Below are 6000 nucleotides of genomic sequence, written 5' to 3' on the forward strand. Positions count from 1 at the left end.
GACAGTACACTATCTGAGAGCTGTTTCTCACGTAAATCACGCTCTGAGTAAATTAGTTGACTCTCTGGCTCAGAAACTATCTGAGGAAGATGCTCTAGGATTGACAAAGCACGAAGTCTCGCACCTTCATCCCATGCCTCTTGTGAGTCAAGCACAGCCACAACCTCCTCCTTATCCAGGCATGTTCCAGCAACACTATTAGAATTAACATGCACAAGACCACCACAAGGAGTGTTTGGCTTCCCTTCAGATCCACAAGACCACCTAAAAGCATCCTGAACCAAACCAGCAGAGAGTCCTTGCACCTCATTTAAAAGGCTGTCATACGATTCGCTTAAAAGTCTAGAACCAATATTAGATCTCGCAAATGGAACTCTACTCAAAGCATCAGCCACGACATTCTGTGAGCCCGGTATGTATTTGATGTCGAAATTGTATGCTGCAAGTTTGGCGACCCAACGCTGCTCACAACAATCAAGCTTGGGCTTGGATAGAATATGTGTGAGCGGGTTGTTATCAGTCCATACCGTGAAAACATGACCCTTAAGCCAATGACTGAATTTCTCGCAGACTGCCCACTTTAATGCTAAAAACTCTAAGCGATGTGCTGGGTAATTTCGCTGAGATGGGGAAAGCGACTTACTAGCAAACGCTATAGGTCTAGCTCTAGATTCTCCTGGCTGGACCTGGGAGAGAACGGCCCCAATGCCGTCTGAAGAAGCATCAGTCGAAAGAACAAAAGGGCGGCTGAAGTCAGGATGAGCCAAGACAACCGCCTGTACCATGGCCAACTTAAGATGTTCAAATGCCAACTGTACTTCAGATGTCCAATCAGTCACACTCAACTTCCGTGGTACACAGACTCGTTTATTTGCACGACCCCGCTTGATCTTCTGTTTTTGACCCTTTTAAAAGATCAAAAAGCGGCTTGGCCACAGAGGAGTAATTGGGTATGAAATGCTGATAATAGTTGACCATCCCAAGAAACGACCTTATGCGCTTCTGGGACGGTGTAACTCCATCAGCCTCCATTAAGTCCAATCCGGTCATTTTGGAAATACTGTCCACCTTACTTGGATCTGTGGACACTCCAAACTCATCAACAACATGCCCTAAAAACTGCACAGATTTCCTTAAGAAGTTACATTTCTTGGGAGCAAGTTTTAAGTTATGTTTCCTCAATCGGCTGAAAACCATCTCAAGACGATCCAGTGCTGTAATTTCATCAGGCCCAAACACTATCAAATCATCCAAATAACATAACAAACTCAAGAAGTTTTGGTCACCGAAAATGCTTGTCATCATGCGCATAAAACTTCCTGGGCTGTTACAAAGGCCTTGAGGAAGCCGATTGTACTCATATAAACCCATAGGTGTTGTAAAGGCAGAGTACTTTCGGTCATCCTCATGCAACGGCATGTTGTAAAAGCCAGAGGTCAGGTCCATTGTACTAAACAATGAATTCCCCCCTAATGCAGCTAAACAATCGGCCTGGTGGGGAAGTGGATGAGCATCTTTCAGTGTTCTCTTTTTTAGCCATCGAAAGTCTGTACAGACACGTAAATCCCCATTCTTTTTCCAGACGAGGACTAAAGGAGATGCAAACTCACTGGTCGACTTGCGAATAATCTCCTTCTCCTCCATTTCAGTCAACACGCGACGCAACACTTGATATTCGCTGGGTGCAACGCGCCGATATGGAAGACGGAAAGGTTTTGTGTCTGAAAGATGGATCCTGTGAACAAATTCAGTAGCATTACCACAATCTAAATGATGGCGTGAAAACACATCATTGTACTGTATGACCATCTCAGCCAACTTCTTCCTACAGGAATCAGACACATCACAGGAATCTAGGTCAAGCCCTTCCAGACCAACAGATTTCAGTTTCTCTCCAATACAGCTCGAACCTAAGGAGACACTATCCACTGGCTGAGTTTTCTGAATCTGTGAATATAGTGCTCCATCATCCAAATCCTCCAGTGCAACACCTGGAAACAAATCAGCTATCTTGGCATTACGCTTTAGCATAACAGGTTTATTCCATGTATTGATTAACTTCAATGGAACCCACCTGTCTCCCCATAGATGTGTGACAAGTCTGGCTACCAGAATGCCCCTAGGTGCAGAACGAGAACTTGTGGGCTCAGTCACAACAGCACTACCCGGCGACACCACTACATGCTTAGGCAGTCTTCCCCATACAAGGTACTCACGGCCAGGCTCTAAACAAACTGCTGAATTACATCTCACAGTTCCTATTTTGTCAGGAATTTCGTCACCCATCCAACGATTCAAGCCTGCAAGCATAGAAAGGTAAGTCTCAGCCATAGGATCATTACAACAAAGAGGTGTTGAAACTGTCCTCCAAAACAAGTCACATTGCTTAGAACACCGTATAATGTGCTTAATGACATTCGTACCAACGATGAATTCGTCGTGCTGCCCACTGACAACCAGGGTAGGTACCAGCATTTTACATCCATAAATCTCAAGTTGAACTGTCACAGTACGTTTAGGTTTTACCTGGCTACCACCACAACCTATTAATAGCACATCTGGGCTATCTCCATTTTGATCATTGATTATACCAGCTTCCAACAGTTTTTGCTCTGCACTTTCATTCATGGTACACGCCATAGAACCACTGTCAAGCATACCATTCAAGGCTACCTTATCATCCACCATGACTGAAGTGTAGAACAAACTGTCACTGCTGCAGATAGCATTGGTGTTCTGAAACACTACATTCTCACTACAACAAGACTCTTTGGCAGACATGAAAATTTTTTCAGCATTTGCAACATCTACGACATTTTGGGAGTTACTATCTAAACCTGCACAACCTCCCTCCATATACAGGTTGGTCAGTTTCCCGACTGAGACTGCGGACAGGCTGACTGTGCATGGCCAGGTGAAAAGCAGCTAAAACACAACCTGTCTCTCAGGCAGTGAGACTTAGTGGAATGCGAAGTATTACCGCAAACTCCACAGCCCCTTACCCTACCTCTGTACCTGGGAATTAAATTCCTTTCAGGTTGGACGTTGCTACTCTGGTGCACTCTTTCCACCACCTGTTCCAGCATACCCATCATACGATTCAGGATATGTTCATTCGAATTTCCCCCCTGGTCATGTGACTGTCGAACTGCTCTTTCTGGACAGCAAGTACTGTGCACCCGGTCTTGCACACCATCAGACACAGGAGGGGAACTCGTGTAGTGCGCAAAACTAGCATTCGTTTCCTGCGAGAGAGACATCGGCAAAAGATTGTCACATGGTAACACATCAACATTTCTCATGTCAAGAGAGCTGGCAGATGTCAGAGACGAGCGCTGCTCTCTCTGATACTCATCCAATCTCCCCTGAACTTCTTTTGCAGTCCATTCACTGATCGGCTTGTGCTTAAAAAAATCAGATAATACTGGATCAGGGCAGTATTTTACAAACATTCGAGCCACCTCTGCACTGATATCATCCATAACACGACCCTGTCTACGCAAGCCTTCATCTGCTAAATCTGCCGCTTTATTGACTCTGATCCAGTAATCCACTGCAGACTCACCCACCTTAGGCAGAGTTGAATAAAAGTCTGCCAAAGGGAGGCAAGATGGTGCAATACTAAAATATTTCAGCAGGATAGAGTAAATTATTTCAGGGTCACTCTTCACGTTAAGAGATGTGTCGCTCCTTAAACTAATCCGCACAATATCTCCCGCTCTGCCCATTAAGCGTGACATTATTTCATCCGCCTGATTTTCAACAGCACACTTCTGCTTGAACAAAAGTGTTTTGGTCATTTCAATCCATTCATGCACCGGGAATTTATCACTTCCGTCTCCTCTAAAAATCACAGGGTCTCTATCAGAAGTGACATGAACTGTTACACGGGAAACATCTTGCTTGGTAAAGCTGTCAGAATTTACCCCTCTGTTGACATGAGACTCTCGATTCACAGACATTGTACTGTTCTCTATTATTTTGGAAGCGACAGCATCACTAATTTGTTCACCCAGTCGCCCAAACATATCAGTTAGACAATCTAAAATTTGACTGTCACAACTGGTATTGTGTGTCGTAGACGTATTTCCAACACTGTGCTGCGCAGTCGGATCATGAACGAAAAGCCCACGACCCACACCTTGAACATAATCAGATGTCACATGGGAAAGGCCCATCCTATTGATAGTAGGTCCATCTTTGCAAGCACTGTTAGTAATGACACCCCTCCCACGTGGAATAAAAGGGCTAATAGGAGAACTAATATTGAAACGATCTACAAATTTCTCACCCATTATTTTAAAGTTAATGAAACAATGTCAGTTCGCAAAAAAAAAGAACAATAGTAGATACAAAATAAAACAAAATTGTTGCAAATTTCCCTTGTGTTTTTTTTTTTTTTTTTTTTTTTTTTTTTTAGAAAGTCTTAAATTGCAAAAAGATGCATCCAAATGTTCATAAATCAAATTATGTCAGACAGGGACTAAAGCAGCAACCTCTCGGCGATCTTCATCAAGTTGATCAGGTGATCTGACGAGTCACGGCACCAATGTAACGTCTTCGGTCCTTCAACTCTTCTTCCTCTGCGTTGTGTGCAATGCTCTTTAATGAAGGCCCGGACACAGTATTTGATTACTCCTTTTTACTGATATACTGAAATAATAAACAGTACAGCCCTTATTAGTGGATTGCTTGCTGCAGACATACAACATCCACAGCATGGCTGTCTCACAGCATCTCCTGCGCTAGGTCACTTCCTGCCTAACTTGTATGTCTGCGGTACCCAAACAAACCACATGAGGGCGCCCTTACTCTATAAAACACATAACTGCTGCATAATTCAGGAGGATTCACAATGAAAATTATAACTTCGTTACACCTATGGGGTTAAAAGTAACAATGTGCAACTTTTGTTTAAAGTAAAGTTATATTGGAGTTGTTCTACACTGATACAAAATAACACCTGATTTTGAAAGACCGCTGTTGTGAGTTTTCCTGCAAAAAAACATTATCTTTTAAAATCATGGTATTATGAAAAATTTTACTTTCGTCCCCGCTCTCCTCTAGTATGTCCCAAAACTTGCATACTTTGCTGTTACACACTCAAAATTATGTTATTTTTCTTCACCAAAAAGTGCATACTTTTAGGACGTAGTATAAATATGCCAATGGGATGCAGCAAGACTTCATGCATATTTAACGAGCTGATTGTCTATATCAGGTGTGTTAAACAATAGACATGCAAAATATGCAGATTGTTGGGGCACGAGGACCAGGATTGATAAATACTGGACTAAACTGATCCCCATGTCACTGTAAAATCTCAGTTGTCATGATGTCAGACTGATTGAAAATCAAAATGCACCAAACACAGAAACATGCAAGGCTCATCTAGAGTATGATGTCATCCATCTATGATACGTTTAGTAACCTGCATTCTAAAATGATATCTCAGTGCAAACATAAGCAATCTGTAAAGGTAAATTTACTCATAATATGCCTTCATATTAAACTCGGAGTGGTTTGAAGATGTTGCACTGATTGGGTCATCAGGTATAGATCCTATGGTTCTTGGATTATAACTCTTGGTCACCACAAAGAGTTTCATTGAAGCTAAATGGGCTGTTAGTAAACGTCAAACCAACATTCAAAGACCAAAGATTTAAGCCTTAATGATGAGGAATGGCAACGCAGTGGCACAGTAGGTAGTGCTGTCGTCTCACAACAAGAAGGTCACTGGTTCGAGCCTTGGCTGGGTCAGTTGGCGTTTCTGTGTGGAGTTTGTATGTTCTCCCTGCGTTTGTGTGGGTTTCCTCCGGGTACTCTGGTTTACCCCACAGTCCAAAGACATGTGGTACAGGTGAATTGGGTAAGCTAAACTGTCCGTAGTCAATGAGTGTGTGTGGATGTTTCCCAGAGATGGGTTGCAGCTGGAAGGGCATCTGTTGTGTAAAACGTATGCTGGATAAATTGGAGATTTATTCTGCTGTGGTGACCCCA

Source organism: Danio rerio, chromosome 14, assembly GCF_049306965.1.
Source record: "Danio rerio strain Tuebingen ecotype United States chromosome 14, GRCz12tu, whole genome shotgun sequence".
NCBI lineage: Eukaryota > Metazoa > Chordata > Actinopteri > Cypriniformes > Danionidae > Danio > Danio rerio.